Here is an 18703-nt window from a genome sequence, read left to right on the forward strand (position 1 = left end):
ATGTAGCCCAATATTGAAAAAGAAACATATTGCTAATGAAATTAGGTTGGTAAATTGAACTTGGAGAATATGCCACAATGGTGAAATTAAAGGTATGTTTTCACTGCTATACTTTAACCAAATTCAAGCAAGAATGACCCCTGCACAATAAACTAAACTTAAGACCCTTAAGGTTGTAATTGGGAAAAGAATCGATCAGGGAGTATCAAACTGGTCGTCCACTAGCTGGATGTGTCACGTGTAGACCACACCCACCTCAGCTCTGCAAATGGGGAAAATGTGATGAGTTTGACACCTGTGGAATAAGTGAAAGGACCTAACTAGAAATCAGAAATAATTCCTACTACTTATAGATATGATTGCAATCAACAATAAGAGTACAATAAGAGGCAAGCAAGTAGTTTCCTATAAAGTTTTATTGATTTTTATTTTTTTATTCCTTTTGTATATTAGTAGTTATTTTAAAAATAACTGATCTTAGTTCATATTTCATTTTATGATTCATATTATGTTGTTTGTTGTTTTTCATATTTATATTTTGCATAAAGTTTAATAATCTTTTTCAGGTTGTTTAATAATATAGTATATTTAGTGTTCTCTGATCGCTTATTGGAATATTGGAAAATTATAATTTCCTACATCTTTTGCCCTTTTCGTGTGTGTTTGTGTGTGTGTGTTTGTGTGTGTTCAAATGTCCAAAACAAGAAATAAATATGCTAAATGCAATTTTGCCATCTTTGGGGAAAATTTCCTTGACTGGTTTGTGGAGATGGACCAATAATTTTCAGTTCAAATAAACATTTGGGGATTCATCAATAATAACAATCAAATATGTTTGTTTCTCCAAAATTTTTGGGCCACTGCTCCAAAAGAAAATTCTCCAGGAAAGAAAATTGAAGCCCTACACCATTATCCTTAAGTTTCCTATCCAGAAAATGTAAACAACAAGCATGGCTACGTCTTTCTGGACAGAAAAGATGTCAGGTGTTCAGCCAAGGTTTCTCTATCAAGGGATAAAGACAGAAATCCCAGAAAAAAAGAAACATGCTGCTTAGGGATGTTTATTTGCCACAGAAATTATTTCCTGCTTAGTAGAATCCAGCTACCAACTTAAGGACAATTGAGGAATATTTCATGGTTTTGGATAGATAATGGAAATCCAATCTGGTGCAGTAGTTAAAGGACTTAGACTAGAAATGAGGAAGGTATAAATTCTAGTCCCGCACAAAGGCAGCTTTGGACCAGTCATTTTATCTCGGCTCCAGAAAGACGGAAAGGAACAATCACTTCCAAAAATGTGCCCAGGACATTAGAAGGATTCCATCAGTTGCCTGGAGTCAAGAGTAATTTGAAGGCACAAAGACAAAAGACAAATGATGCAAACCTCAAATGATACCAAAGATTAGCAGGCTGCAAAGTGTTCTAAAGGCTACCTAGTGGTAATGCTTTGTGTTCCACTACAGTTTTTCAGGTTGACTGTGTCAGATACTGTCAATCCAACCAGCTAGACTCCCATGTAAGTCAGGACTATTGTTACTATAACAGCCCTAATAACAGAATCTTGAAGTCTGAATTTACTTTTGTGTGAACGAGGGAGGGACTTGCCTGAGACACTTTCTCAAAGTTCTTTCTTGGCCTGGATTCAAGCCCAACTTATCTGTCCATTTGTTTGTTTTATTTATTATTTTTATGTTACCTATCTCCCTTATGAGGCTACTACAGCAGGTCCACTGCCTTAGTAGTACTCATCCTCCTTCCATTAAGGTCATTCCCTTTGACCATTACAGATGTAACTGTGGTTGATATATTGCAACTGCAGCTGGACTATCTCTTTGTGGGATGTGAAAACTGTTGACTCTATGTAGGTTCTCTGCCTACTGTTTATTGACTCAGCTTGACCTGTAGTCTTCTAGATTTTGGCTCAATAAAAGCCATCCCAAGCCAGCAACAAAATCCTGAAAATAAATCATTATTTCAGACAAGCTGTAATTCTTCAGCCTCATTCCTTGCTTGGTACAGTTAAGATTCATTAAATATCAGACATTAGGCAGGACCAAAACATGGCCAACTGTTCAACCAGCAAGTAAGCCAAATATGGATGGATTGGCCTTTCTGTTGAAAGAAATTTGGAGCTCTAAGTAGTTAAGCACATAGCCAATCCCTCAAGACTGCCACTGTAAATAAGCATTTTAGAAGACTTGCAGTCTTTTAATGAAGAACAGAGGGGAGTTTCAATCAGTAATGAAAAGCAGGTCCAAAAATCAGAGATGGTAAAGTGGTATGCATATTTTGATTTCTCAAACAGAAAATGCATTGTTCCTGAGGTAGTCTTGTAAGTGGGCTCCTGATCAGAAAATTTAATGAATCTTGAAATAAAATTATGACTCTCAGAGTATTAAAGGTATTGGAGACAGCATTTGATATAAGTTAGTAGCTTTAAGGTGAAAAACAACTACCCACATAAAAGTAGTCCTCTTCTCTTCTCTTCTCTTCTCTTCTCTTCTCTTCTCTTCTCTTCTCTTCTCTTCCCTTCCCTTCCCTTCCCTTCCCTTCCCTTCTCCTCTCCTCTCCCCCATAAGGAAAGACAAAGGAGATGTCCATATAAAAGCACACAGGATGGAAAGAAATGATTATTTAAAACATCCAACTGTTATAATAATTCTAGACTCATCACAGGACTGCGTGGGCTCTTAAAGAAAGGGAGAAAAGACACTTATCTAATCGTCTGCAAATTACAGTAAGAAGTACATTAATGAGACTTAGAGATCCATCTTGGCTAATGAGTCATCAAGGCTCTCAAGAGTAAATGAAATTCCATGTCCATGTGGTAAAACGTACTTAGGTCAAGCCTGAAAAACATTAGAAGTCGGGGAAGTTATAAATAAAGAGTTGTTAAGAGTGAAAACTGTAATCAGAGAGGCTCATCGGCTGAAATGCCAAAAGACCCATAAAAATGTAAATACCACAGCTTCAAACCTACACAAAATGAAAGAAACATAATAAGGCAAGATTTTTTTAAAAAAAGACAACAGAAATTCAGTGATGAAAATATTGTCGCATTTAAGAAGAAAAGGCAAGCTTTTAAAATAAGCCTTATAAGGCCAGATATTTGGAAAAATGGACCAGTGCCTGCTTTTCTGCATCTCTTGGGGCTTTTACATGCTATATTATCAATAATGCAGTCTAACTGAGAATGTCATTAGTTATTTTTAGGTAATTCCTCCCTACAGAAGCATTTTGATGCCCCAGAATCATTGCCTGTGGTATTTTGCCTCCTTATTATATTAGAGTAGGGTAAAGAGGCAGTGAAAGGACCTTAAATACCAAGACATGACAAATGTAAAGCAGAGGAAAGATGCCAGCCTGAATTCCTAGAAAATATGGGTCAGACTGGGCAAGTTATTGATCAGTAAAATACAAAGCAGTTTATTGTAGCTGTAGAAGAAGATATCTACAAACTTTATATTTATATTATTTGTTTGCCAAACCAATCCGTGTTCTAAATTGTAACAATAGAATCTCAACACCAACAATTTGATTTATCTGTCTTCTACATAATTGTATGCATGAAGCTCATCTGTGGCAAAATGGCATCATTATATTTCCTTCTAACTGTGCCAGTTTTTGTTAGGATGATTCTTCTTTGGACCCAGAAAACATTGCTTTTGGTTTCTTGAGCAGCTCTTGAGAGATGATACGATTGGGAATATATTAAAACAGTTTCTGAAGTTTGAATAGAGTTCATTGATACATTTTCTCCTCTCCCTGACCATCATTTCTATGTTTTCAGTAATGAATATCATTTTGTATTTTTTTAGATGAGCCTTAAAAATTGCCCACTTCCTAAAAAAGGAGGCAGGAAGTCTAAAAATAACAAAAAAAAACCCCTTTAATATTGAAAATTGACAGTTTTCAATAGTATTTAACTATGAAAGCCCTTCTCTCGCTTTTCCATGGCTCAGGCAGTGTTGTACAATATGGCCTATTTTGAGAATATCACATTATAGGAGTAGGGAATGAAGGTAGAAATGTCTGTTCTTTCCCATCATTGTTTCCCAATTTCTCTCACCACATCTGGCTTCTTGCATTCCAGTCTTCTGTCATTCCAACTCTCAACAATTTTTTAAAAAAATGATCATGAATTGTTGGTTAAAGAATAATGTCATTTAAAAAATGGAATGTTACAGTCTTGGAAGAGATCAGTTGTACGCCATATGTGATGGGTATATAGTTTAATAATGCTATTTTAGGGTCCTCAGGAGCATAAATGGGTATACGTTTGTAGCTGTTATGTTAATTAACTATAAGTTTTCTGTAGCTTTGTCCAGGATGGATAAAAAATTTCAGATAAGTTTCATTTGTTCGAGTAAAGGCTTCCAAAATATTATGTTCTGTTGCCAAACTTTTATACTTTCTTAGTTAAATATATTTGCACATTGTGGGTTCACTGAGGTTGTTTTTTTCAATGCTGATGGTGTTCACATGGTGGTCAAGATATTTTAGGATTGCTTCCAAGACATTTATTAATATTCATATTATCATTGTTTTCTTTTTGCCAGAGTTGTTCTACTTCTACTTGCAGGCCTTTTTATTTTATGATTTTCTTCCATTCTTTCGTTTTTCTTCTGCTCTCTATAGGTACCTATTCTCCAAAGCACCTGAAAACAGAAGCAGCACCAACCTAGAACCAAGGAAAAATTTACTGACAGCTAGAACAATTAATCAGTATAACAACTTGCATCCAAAATTTGTAAGTGCTCCATTACAGGAGATTTTTAAGAAGAGATTGGACAACCGTTTGTCTGAAATGGTACAGGGTTTCCTGCTTGAGCAGGGGGTTGGGCTAGAAGACATTGAAGGTCCTTTCCAACTCTGTTATTCTGAAATTATTGCTTTAAGAGTAATTAACCTGTTTTGTTAATATTACTTATTATTAAATAATAATAATTTGTCTTGAAAGATAAGAACAGCAAGCATTTTGATAAACGAATTGCAAGGTTGTTTCATTTTATAATAATAGGTTTTCTTTGTGCCTCAACACTTAGCACTGCTTGTTATGGGACATGTAAAATAAACAATTTGCATGTTAAAAATCTGAACACTAGAATTTGGCAAAGGTGCTTCCACATACTTATTTCTTTCCCCTTATCCTACATTACCGCTACTCCAAATCTTTAATACGACATTTATTTCCAACACAGTCGAATTATTTTTGTTGAAACAGTTTACAAGTATCTGTTTCTACTGAATCTGTTTCTAATTTTATCCTTGAAAAAAAAACACGTCTGGAATTAGACCAATATGTAAGAAAACCTGATTGGAAGATACATTCGCAGGAAGATTTCAGCTTACAAGAAGCAGGGCAGTGATTCCCTCTCAAAGTTGTGTTTGTGATGTCACACTACAATGGTAGGAATCCTGATTTTTCAGGATTGCTCCTGGCTATAACAGAACCTCATCCCTGGACTACCAACTGTTGATATCACTCTAGGATTTGGCTGAGAAGATGTTCACATGCCAATGATATCACCTGAGCAAGGTAAACTGATGGCAATTTGAGCCCCAGTTTTCTGGATTTGTCAAACACTAACCCTGACTGTCTGAATCCAGAACCATGGGCAGGGTTCCCACAACATTATAGCTTAAAATATGACTGGCTGCTATTTGGCTCACTTTGTTATGAGAACTCAGCAAACTATATGACTGCCATAAACTGTGAGTTTCCTGTGGAACAATAGCCTATGTACAAACCATACAAAACAGTACTAATGAAATAAATCAGACACATTTTGTGACATGAAAGGATTGGGTCCTTAGACCCATAGCTGTCCCCCAAGTATAGCTGAAAAGTAGTTCTTAAAAAAAAAAAAAACTATTTCTCTCATCAAGACACTAAAGCTTGCCAAATTAATTTAGAAGATCTTGTCATTATAAGCATTGTCCATTTTGCTGAATAAATGAAGGTAAAATAATCCTATATCAAAAACATGTAAGACAAAAAGAAATTTCAATGTGGGGAATTAGATACTTGTTTTAAACCTAAAAATATGATGAAGATCTCCCCCCCCCCCGCACCGTCTTTTCTAGCCCTTTTAACTAAAAGAAAAATCCTTTAGTAAGCTCTTACCTTCTCTCTATGTACATTCCTTGAACATCCTAAATCACCTTCATTGGTTCCCTGGCATCCAGGAAGCTTGACTAGTTGGAACCCAAGTGAACAAATTATATCTTGGTGATGCATTCAATCTAGAGGAAGATGAGGTGACACATAAACACACAGAGTGGTGAGATCAATTTGACTGGCCGGAAGGGAAGATTCTGTATCTTGTCCATTGGAATATTAAAGTATATTAGCCCCTAAGCATGTTAAGAGCTTTAAAATACAGCCTTTCAAAAGTCTTTACCTTTACCCAAGCCTTATTGTTTTATAATTTTACCATAGACTTTTGAAGTATAAATCTCCTTTTTATAAACATAGAGCTGTTCTTTCTCTCATGTAGTAACCCTACAAAACAGGAAAAAGTTTTAAAACTCAGTGAACAAACTATAGTAGATCAACAGTTATTATTTATGTGTCTTTAATTTTAATACTAAGTAGGCATCTTGGGAAATTATTTATAGGGTATGCAGAGATAAATTATTGTAAAATGTATTCTAAGAATATGTCAATGTTTGGGTTAATGCTAAATGCAAAAAAAGTAGCCTGAAATGGTATTTGCAACAACAGAGACCAAAGATGATGCATGAATTAATGCAAAGCAGTGATTCTTTTGGTGGCTTTTACATTTCACAAAAGCAAGAAAAACATGTTTATTTGTTCACTGAATTATTTTAAGTTATAGCTAATAAAGACAGGGACCTAAATTAAATCTTCCAATGGCTGACAAAACTCAAAATTATTTGTTTTCAGTTTCTGCTATCAGTGATCTTCACTTGCAGTGAATATGCACAATCCAAGAAGTAATTTGAAATGTAGGCAGAGAAATATTATGCATTTCTTCATATTCACTCAATGTGGAAGGATTTACTAGTTGAGACTGCAGTTGTATATCTACTTACCTTGGAGAAAACCCCATTGAACTCAATAGAGCTTACTTCTAAGTGGAGATAACTGAGATTGTCCTTCGATTGTCGGCAATGTTATTACAGGAAAATAAACAACTTAACAATATCATTTGAATCTGCAGAGCTGTAGTCATCCTGCCAGTATTTTGACTCTTAATGTAATCCTTCAGGGAGCCCCATGATATACCTGGTACCATGCCAAGAAAATAAAGCACTGGAAAATTATTCCTGGAAGAAAACTGTGCCCAATAAAAGCATGTTAGAAATGCAGTGCATTTCCTTACCTTTCGTTATTCTTACTACAAAAATTTGATGTTCCGTTTCAAGAATCTATGTAAATAAATGATCATAAGTGTTAATAACATGGGAAGTAAAGATGCTGACAAAGAAGAATATATTAATTTAGCTCACATTATTCTGTTATGCCATCTCAGTTTTTATTCATTTTGTGTGTTTTTCTGCCATGCTACTCCTCATGGTGGTAAACCCAGGATTCAGAGATTCTTTTCCCTCCAGGAATATATCAGATTTGCTTATGCTTAGCAACAATACAAAAACTTAAGACCATATCATAAGACTAATGGGCATCATGGTGTGCTAACATTATCTGAATACTGCAGTTGTGATTCTTCTTCTTTCTTTTAAATTCATAGCAGTTGTCAATAAGAACCACGAACCTTTCCCCTTTTCAGTGAAAAGTTTACCCAAAGATAAGAACTAATGAGCGCTAGACAGAGATTTGTTAAACTCTGGAGCGATAGGTATGTCATGCTGTTCTGTTCCATATTGTATATGGTGGTAAAGTTGCATGCAAATTTTAGGCTACCCTTATTACATTTTTCACTTAATTCCTAAATGTACAGAAATTGGTCAATCTTTATAGGGTATAAAACAGGTGTGAAATCCCTGGTAGGGACAATTGTCCTTGGTTTTGCGAAATGGTAGTAAAAAAAGCTTCTGAGGATCGCGCGGCTCAGCTGTGAGCTACTCAATTGTCAGAAGCCTTTTAAAAAGTTTTTTAAAGCATTCACACGAACCAGCAGGGAAAAAAAATGCTTTTTTTTTTTTTTTAAAATAGCTGAAAGTGAAAAAAAAGTTGGCCATGCCCACCCAATTGGTATAAATTTGGTATGTTTACTATGAAGTTTACAGATTCCAAATATGAAAACAGAGAGTGAATTAATTCAAATAGTCAGTTGAACTCCTCTAAAGTGCATATAAGATGTTTTTGTAAGGTATAGATGGAAATACAATTATAAATAATAATCCAATATAGTGTCTAAAGATGAGAAAGATTCTGACCATTCAACCAATAAGTCTTGTAATTTTCTATTTAGGAGCTAAATGGGTAACTTAAAGGCTTCTGCATTTTCTTTTTAAATGGCATACAGGCCAAACAGTTTTTGGGTCCTCCTGCTTCTTCTCCCTTGACATCTTGTGATGACTTTTTCTTTTAGTGCCATTGATTTTTCAGAAGATAAATTATAATTAAATGTAATACCTTTCATTAAAGGTGGGAGATAGAAGGCAATTCCTATAAAAAAGGCGTTTGTGGAAAAATAGAATTTCTATTCTAAACATTTTTGCTTTGGCCATTTTTCCTCTTCCATTTGAGGGTTTCAACCACAAAAAAAGTCATGACAAATAGGATGCTTTCAACTACAAGCTCATCTCTATCCATTCTATAAATAGAATTTGTTTTCCTAAAGTCTGATCCATGTCTATATTAGCTGTATTAGTCCTTATAGCCTTCAATAGATGTCTATATTTCTTTTTCTAGCTTTTAAAGTTACAGGAAAGTTTTCTTTTTTCAAACAAATTGCTAGTTCTCTTGTATTTCTATTGTCTTCATTTGTAGACAATTAATCTAGTGGTTTCTAATGTGCCATCATGTTTTTGGCTAAAGAGTTTTTCAATGTAGTATATCCATTTGACAGACAGCTGGATTGCTAAATGTTAAAATATATTTTGCATATATATAGAATTTTACTAACGTTGCCAGAAAAAAGACTAATATTTAGTTAAAAGAATATTTTTCGACTTAGCTAGAATACTAATGAGCTTTTTTGCACTTTTAAAAAAGAGAAGTAGTTGAGGATTTCAGTAAAGTTAAGCTAACTAGTAAAGTTATCTTGTTAGTGCATATGATTGAAGTTATTCTATTCTAGGGAAACTGACTCTGAACTTACACTTTGGGAAAGACTAGTGACTTATTTATATAACCTTTCCATTTGTATGTTTAAGAGATGTTCATCACAGACATAGATAAGAACATGGGAAATATCCTGTTGCATCATCTAATATTTTATACTCCACCATGGCTAACATAAATGTATTTATTGTTATTGTTATTGTTACTATTACTGTTATTATTAATAATAATAACAACAACAACAACAACAACAACAACAACCAATGCCAAATCCGGCAAAACAACTGGCCGCTGTGATACAATTGTATAATAATAATAATCCCTCTAAAGAGCTTTACCTTTCCGTGGTGGAGGGGCTTGCATGCTCTAATGATCCTAAGGGATATGCTGAACAGGTACAACCATATCAGACAGGTCTTAGGTGAAGGGCCAGACAAAATTTGCTCCACAACACATACAAATATGGTGAATACGAAAAAAAAAAGAAATTTATGCCAGCTGAACCGTCACCTCGATTAACAAGGGTTCCGTTGGATGCTATGGCTCCTTGGCATTCTGCGCAAAATGAGCTACAGGGCTCAGCTCCCTCTGCTAGGCAACCAGGACAGGGAGCTGAAAAGCTACTGGAAGAAAAAAATGAAAAAGCAAAAAATCTGGACTAAGGAAGAAAACATCTCTATTATGAAAGCTTACTATCACTCTGAGCCAGCAAAATGTGGATTTAAAAAACAAATGTATCAGATTTGGAAGGTGAACCACACAGACTGTTGTATCAGTGAACAAAGGCTAATGGACCAATGACGTGTAATTCTGAGCCACAAATTTTTCACAGCAGAATTAATAGGAATCGAAGAGAAAGCAACTAATGGTCTGAGCATACCAACAAAGAAAAGTAACATCAAAAATGATTTGCAGACTCAAAAGCAAACTGAGGAAGAAAGGGAGGAAGAGGATGCTTAAATGGATGAAGATAAAGAACAAGGAAGCACTGAAGAACAAACACCAACAGATATCATTCAATTAGCTGAGAAAATAAATCATCAAATGGAAGATGCTGAAAGAACACGTTTGCCAAAGCTGAACCAAGTGAACCGGAAAGAATTGAGAAAGGTACTAAAAAAGGTCAATGAGGCTGTGTAAACCATTCAAACCACTACATTAGCTGAAACAAACCAGCTGATGTATGCAGCAGCCTTCATAACCACCAAAGAATTGTGTTTGAAAATGCAAAAGAACCAAAGAGGCAAGAAGAGGAAGCCTAAATGGAAAATTCGGTTGGAATTGAAGATCAAAAAATTTCGTGGTGACTTGAGCATCTTGAAGAACCTAAGGCAAGGTCAGCTAAAGAACAAGCAGGTAAAAAGCAGCCTGGAAGCAAGATGTGATTTGGAGAATAAAGAGATTGCAATAGTAATTGAAGAGCTGAAGCAGAGCGTTGTTGCCGTTGCTGAAAAGATTAAAAGACATGAAAACCGAGTAATTCAATTCGAGGAAAACTCACAATTCAGAGCAAATCAGCACCAGTTTTATAAGAGCTTAGAAAGTGGAGATGGAGTAACAACAAATGAAAAGCCTGATAAACAGAAAGCTCTGAAATCTAGAAGAATTTGTGGGAAAACAACAAGAAGCACAACAGAAATGCAAAATGGATCAAACAGATTGAGGATTCTATTGAAGTGCATAAAATGGAAGATGTGAAAATAACAAAAGAAATGGTGCAAAGACAGTCAAGAAAAGTGAAGAACTGGAGTGCACCTGGACCAGATGAGTTACATGTCTTCTGGTTAAAGGCACTTACAAGTGTGCACAAAAGATTGGCAGCCCAAATGAACCAGATCTTAAAAACACCTGAAAATGATGAATGGATGACAACTGGAAGGACATTTTTGATCCAAAAAGATAAAGAAAAAGGAAAGGATCCTGGAAACCATAGGCCAATCACCTGTTGTCAACAACATACAAGCTCCTTACTGGTATCATTGCAAACCACATTTATGGATACTTGGAAAGAAATAATTTGCTTCCTGTAGAACAGAAAGGATGTTACAAAAATTCAAGAGGAACAAAGGACCAACTGCTGATTGACAAACTAATCCTAAAGAATTCACAGAAAAGATGAACCAACCTGTTCATGGCTTGGATAGACTATAAGAAAGCACTTGATTCATTTTCCCATAGCTGGATCAAGAAATGCATAAAAATCCTTGGCATCAGCAGCAACATACAAAAATTCATGGAAACTTCAATGAACCTCTGGAAAGAGAAGCTTATAGCTAATGAAGAAGTACTGGATGAAGTTGAAATTAAACAAGGCATTTTCCAGGGCGATTCCCTTTCACCCCTATTTTTTATACTCTCAATGCTATCACTGACAATCATTTTGAAGAAGATGAACTATGGATACGAACTTGCAAAGAAAGTACTGAAAATTTCGCACTGGGTGTACATGGATGTTTTGAAGCTGTTTGGTAAAACAAAAGCTGAACTGAATTTATTAATTGAAAGCGCAAAAGAATTTAGCCAAGACATTGGTATGCAGTTTCAAATTGACAAATATGCAACAATGGCAACCAAAGCAGGCAAGGTCTGTTGGAATAGAACTTGAGAATGAAGAAATGATAAAGGCAGTAAAACCAAAAGAAGGCTACAAGTACTTGGGGATTTTAGAGGCCTCTGACTTAATGCATAATACAGGCAAGGAATTAACTTCAGCCAAGTACATTCAACAAATTCGCAAGATATTAAAGTCCAAATTGAGTGGAGGAAACATCATAAAAGCCACAAATACCTGGTCTATACCTGTGATTCGATACTCTGCAGGAATAATTGACTGGACCCAGATGGAGTTGGACAATTTGGACAGAAAAACAAGGAAGCTTATGACAATGAATCATGGTTTGCACTCTAAAAATGATGTTGACCAATTATATCTACCAAGAGCAGAGGGTGATTGAGGACTCCTACAAGTAAAACAGACTGTGGAAGAAGAAAAACATAGCTTGAATGATTACATCCAGAAAAGTGAAGAACCAATGATTAAGGAAGTAAATAAAGGAGGTCTTTTAAAGACACCTAAGTCAAAAGCTGAATATAAGAAAAAAGTAATTGAGAAGCGAGCTGAAAATTGGAAAAATAAAGCTATGCATAGCCAATACTAAAAAAATATTAAAGGCAAAGCTGACCAAAAGCTAACTTGGAACTGGTTAAGATCAAGAGCACTGAAAAAAGAAACAGAAGGCTTTATTTTGGCAGCTCAAGAACAAGCCTTAGCCACAAACTGCATGAAGGTAAAAATTCAACATGTTACCACCAACAGCAAATGTCGCCTCTGTAATGAGAAAGATGAGACAGTCGACCACTTGATCAGTGGGTGCAGCAAAATTTCACAAACTGACTACCTACAACGTCATGACCGTGTTGCTAAGATCATTCACTGGAAATTGTGCCAAAAGTTTGGATTTGAGTACAGCAAAAACCACTGGGACCATCAGATTAAGAAGGTTTTAGAGAATGAGAAAGTAAGATCTTGTGGGACTTCAGAATTCAGACTGACAGGCACTTGGCTCACAACACACCTGATATAACAATAGTAGAAAAGAAAAAAGTATGGTTCATTGACATTGCAATACCTGGAGATGCACGAATTGAAGATAAACAGCAAGAAAAAATCACAAAGTACTGTGACTTACAAATTGAAATTGAATGACTGTGGAAAAAGAAATTGTGTGTTGTCCAGATTGTAATTGGGGCCCTTGGAGCAATACCTAAAGGGCTACCTTGGTATTTGGAAATTTTAAATTTATCAGACTTGAACATTCTGATTCTACAAAAAACCACCCCACTTGGAACAGCTTATATCCTCTGACGTTGCCTTAACAGTTCCTAGATCCTTGGTTAGGACTCGAGCTGTTGAGCTACCAACCAGTCCCAAAGGCTGTGATTCTCACCAAAAATTAACATAATAATAATAATAATAATAATAATAACAACAACAACAACAACAACAATAACAACAGCAACAGCAACAACAACAACAACAACTCTGCTGTTGCCGGCCCCAAGCCCAGATGAGAAAGGAGGAGGGTTGGGGTCAGGTTGGCAACCTGGCTCCATAAAAAAACACCACCAACCCATACAATATAGTGAAAGGAACAAATAAAAATTCCATACCGCATCGGTCATCGCGCAGGTTAACAAGGGCCGCGGCAGATGTTGGGGTCCCTGGACATCCATCGACAAGTGGGCTACAAGTGGACCAGCCAACAAAATGACAAAAATATAGTGCAGATGAAAACTGTGCCATAATGGCCTGTTACTACAACTCAGAGCCAGAAAAAAGAGGTTATTTAAAGCGAATGTATGAATTATGGAAACAACAATATCCAGATTCAAATGTTAGTGAACAACGACTAGCAGATCAAAGGCGATTTACTATACGGAATAAAGTGTTTAGTGAAGTTGAACTTGAGGAAATTCAGGCAAATTGCAAAACCAAAAAAACAATATCACAAGTGGAAATAACTGATATTCAAGACACAACTAAAGACATTATAGTAGAACTCCCAGAAGAAGCTCTCGGGGAGGAAATAACACCACCACCACTAGAACCAGTTATCACTGAATCAACTGATGAACTAACTCAAAAACAAAAAGAATTGAAGGATAAGATCATGGAGCATTTTCTGCTTAATGAGAAAAGGCAACTTTTACCATCACTAAAAACTGTGCCTAAGAAAATTTTGGCCTCTATCATGAAAATGGTTAATGCAGTGTTTTCAACAATTGAATCGGGATCCATCTTGGAAATGAACCAGTTAATGTACAGTGCAGCTGTAATAGTCACAAATGAACTGGACATTAAAATCAAAGTACCTAGTCACACAACAGAAAAAGCATCAAAGCCAAAGTGGAAAATCTGATTAGAACAAAAAGTCAAAAAAATTAAGGGAAGATGCTAGTAACTTAAAGAACATGCATGAGCAGCGGCTTAAAAACAACAAAATCATAGATCGGATAATCAGAAGATATAGATTGGATACAAGAAACATCAATGAAGCTGTAGAGATTGTAAAACAGCAGATAACAGCAACAGCTAGAAAAATTGAAAGATATGAGGCACAAATCATCCAATATAAACAAAATCAGCAATTTTGATCAGACCAACAGTGTTTTTATCAAAGTCTTGATGTGAATGGTGACACCAAAAGTGAAAAACCAGAAAAGCAGGCCACAGTTGAATTCTGGAAAGAATTGTGGGAAAATGCAAAGGACTACAATAAGGAAGCAAAGTGGATACATGATTTTGAGAAAAGCATTGGCAACAAACAAAAGCAAGTATTAGAAATAACAACTGAGATGGTTAAAAATCGAGTAAAAAAGGCAAAGAATTGGACATCACCTGGAAAGGACCAATTACATGGTTTCTGGCTCAAATATCTGATCAGTTTACATGCAATATTGGCCAGGCAACTGAATGAAATTTTACAAAAGGGCCAAATTGATGAATAGTTGACAACTGGAAAAACATACTTGATTCAGAAAGATGCAACTAAAGGAACAACACCTGAAAACTACAGACCAATAACATGCTTGCCAACAACCTTCAAATTACTCACAGGCATTATTGCAGATAACATGATGGATTATTTGGAAACAAACAACATCTTGCCAGTAGAGCAAAAAGGCAACAAAAGAAGGAGCAGGGGCACAAAAGATCAGCTCCTAATTGATAAAATGATATTAGAAAATTGTAAGAACAGAAAAACGAACTTGAATATGGTCTTACAAAAAGGCATTTGACTCATTGCCACATAGTTGGATCATAAAATGCTTAGAAACAACTGGCATTAGCAAAAATATTACATCCTTTACTGAAAAGGCGATGAAACAATGGAGAACTGAGTTGGCAGTAGGGAATGAGATCTACGGAATGGTTAATATCAAGTGAGGAATTTTCCAGGGTGATTCACTTTCACCTCTTCTCTTCATCATCACAATGATCCCACTATCAGTAATCTTAAAAAAAATGAAATTAGGCTACCAAACAGCCAAAGAAGCTGAAAAAATTTCGCATTTACTATATATGGATGATTTGAAACTCTATGGAAAGTCAGAAATAGAAATCCAATGATTGACAAACACAGTCCGAGTATTCAGCACCGTGGCCCAACAAAACCACGCTCTTCAAAATAGCGGTGACAAATAAGCACCGACAAGTATGCATCATCATTAGTGTGCCCACATTACTGCGTCGATGTCAGCGTGACGACGAAAGCGCGAAGGAAGAAAGGTTTTTGTATTTTGAATGTTTTGAAACAGTGAAATGTAAATAAAAGTTAGGGTTAGGTTTAGGGGTTAAGGTTAGGTTTAGGGGTTAGGGTTAGGTTTAGGGTTAGGTTTAGGGTTAGGTTTAGTGGTTAGGGTTAGTGGTTAGGGTTAGGCTTAGGCTTAGGTTTAGGGTTAGGCTTAGGGTTAGGGTTAGGTTTAGGGATTAGGTTTAGGGTTAGGTTTAGGGGTTAGGGTTAGGTTTAGGGTTGCATTTTGCTGATCGCTTGGGAAGGCGCGGATTTGCCCTCCGCGCTTATGTCGGCGTGGTAGGGTCGCATTTCATTTAATGGTGGATTAGCCCTTCGCGCTTATGTCGGCGCGGATAAGGGCTTCGCGGTATTGTCAGTGAACCTTCAGCACCGATATTTCAATGAGGTTTGGCATGGAAAAATGCGCCACTGTATCCATAAAAAGGGGCAAAATCACTTCATGTGAGGGAATTGAAATGCCCAATGGCCAACTAATTAAATGCAACAAAAATGAAGCCTACAAATACTTAGGCATTCTGCAGTTGGATAACATCAAGCATGGAGAAGTAAAAACTATTGTCAGACGAGAGTACACCAACAGAGTTAAGAAAATTTTGAAATCTAAATTGAATGGTGGAAATACAATCAAGGCCATAAATATCTGGGCAATACCAGTTATAAGATACACAGCTGGTATAGTTAACTGGACACAAGCTGATTTGGACCTTTTGGACCGAAAAACCAGGAAACTAATGACAATGCACTACAGTTTACATCCACGTGGTGATACTGATAGACTATATCTGCCCCGAAAATCAGGTGGCAGAGGATTATTACAAGTAAAGCAAACAGTTGAAGAAGAAAAACACGCACTGGCTGATTATTTAAAAGAAAGTCAAGAACATCTATTAATCGAAGTAAAGAACAAAAATCTACTGAAGGCCCAACAGATGAAACAAGAATACAGAAAAGATGTGATAAAATCAAGAATGGAGAGTTGGCAGAACAAAGCACTGCATGGCCAATTTCTGGAAAAAATAAAAGATAAAGTGGACAGTGAACAAACTTGGTTATGGTTAACAACAGGTACATTAAAGAAAGAAACAGAGTCACTAATCCTGGCTGCGCAAGAACAAGCTATCTGCACAAATGCCATTAAGGCCAAAATCGAAAAATCCTCTGATGATGCCAAATGCAGACTTTGCAAAGAAGCTGATGAAACTGTTGATCACATACTCAGCTGCTGTAAAAAAATCGCGCAGACTGATTATAAATTGCGGCACAATTCAGTAGCACAAATGATCCATTGGAATTTGTGCAAAAATTATAATATTAAAACAGCAACAAACTGGTGGGAACATCAGCCTGAAAAAGTCACCGAAAATCAGATGGTCAAGATCTTGTGGAATTTCCGTATACAACCCAACAAAATACTGGCGCATAATACACCAGACATCACACTGGTTGAGAAAAATAAGGTCACAATCATAGACATCACAATACCAGGTGATAGCAGGGTCGCCGAGAAAGAACATGAAAAAATCGCAAGATACCAGGACTTAAAAATCGAAATTCAATGACTATGGCACAAACCAGCAGTGATAATTCCAGTGGTAATTGGCACACTGGGTGCTATTCCAAAAGCACTGGAATTACATTTAAAACAGTTAAAAATTGACAAAATCACCATCAGTCAAATGCAAAAAGCCGCACTGCTTGGATCTGCACGCATATTACGAAAATACGTTACGACGTCCTAGGCCCTTGGGTGGGGCCCGACTAGTAACCAATGCCAAGTCCGGCGAAACAACTGGCCGCTGTGATACAATTGTATAATAATAATAATAATGAGTTGCATTTTGTTCATCCAGGAGCAATGCTGAACCATCACACTTTTTAACTAGCATTTTACTTAGGGCTACATTCGATGATTTGTTTAACACATACTTCCCAAGGAGCTGCATCTGGTCAGCAGCTGCCTTTTCTGTGGAACCAAGAGCCTACAGTTACTGAGTCATAGTTCCCTCCTATTCTAAGGAAGGTAATTCATAAAAATTCAAGTATGCCCTGGGAGGATCCTTTTGCTGGCCACTTGGACACAATGCCTTCATCTTATCTTCAGCCTGTGAGTGAACAGCTTTAAGTCATACCCATTATGGAAAGTTATTTGTGAAATATAATAGAAAGCTATATATGAAAATTATTGTAACCATATCCATATTTATCCTTTCTTAAAAGAATAATGCAACAGAATGAATATTTAACATTTGACTGAAAACTGAAATTATGTATTATCCATACATAACAATTGGTCACTTGTACTATTACTTCCAGAAAACCACTGCTAAGTAATGAAACCTCAGGAAACAGATTGTCAGTTGTGAAGAAACTGAAATCATGCTTTGAAATAATCATAGAAATAGTCATGGAATCTATAGCAATGGCTTACATTGCTATTTCATGCGCTCCATTCCCATTAAATTCTGCACCAATTCTTTAAATCCTAAATGATCACATTATGTATGTAGCAGAAGCTGCAATAGGAGTATCAAAAAGAGTAGAATTTATATTGAATGCCTGACTTTCATATATAATAAAGTATTGAGCTTCTCTTCAAAAGGAAGGGATACTTGTTTTGGTTGTAAGAAATTATATAAGCAATAAAAAATTCATTGTTGGGGATTTGTTAAAATTAATCATGGGTCTCAGCTTTTAGTAAATTTATTCTGAACCTTCCAAAGCAGAAATTGCAAAACTTTACATTTTAATGAGAGGACTAAAAACATATATTTCAAGGAAAACAGTACTCATAAATTACATTTATGACACATGAGGTTATTGACTGCTGTGCAAAGAGCACCGGGTAATGGTGCTAATATGCACTCTAGCCTGATTTCCTCAGTTCCCAACATGCTCTAATTCAGCACTACAAATCTTTAAATGGCAGTTATATTTTAATTAATGTGATTATGTGCTGCCATTAGCAAATCCTCCCCCAGCACATTTCTCCTGCCAAACCCATGGATGCCAGTAAACCATTAACATAAAAGGGCCGTTTGCTTATTAAATTTGTCTACATAAATAGGCAAGGGTTACAAGTGTTGATTTGCCATTGGAAAAAAAAAGAAAATGAAAGAATGCCAGCATATTGTACACAAACCATCAGTTGCAATTATCTTGTGTAATTAAG

This window comes from Thamnophis sirtalis, unplaced genomic scaffold (genome assembly GCF_051295495.1).
Source record: "Thamnophis sirtalis isolate CommonGarterSnake01/CBP01778 unplaced genomic scaffold, rThaSir2_p1.2 scaffold_2, whole genome shotgun sequence".
In the NCBI taxonomy this organism is placed as follows: Eukaryota; Metazoa; Chordata; class Lepidosauria; order Squamata; family Natricidae; genus Thamnophis; species Thamnophis sirtalis.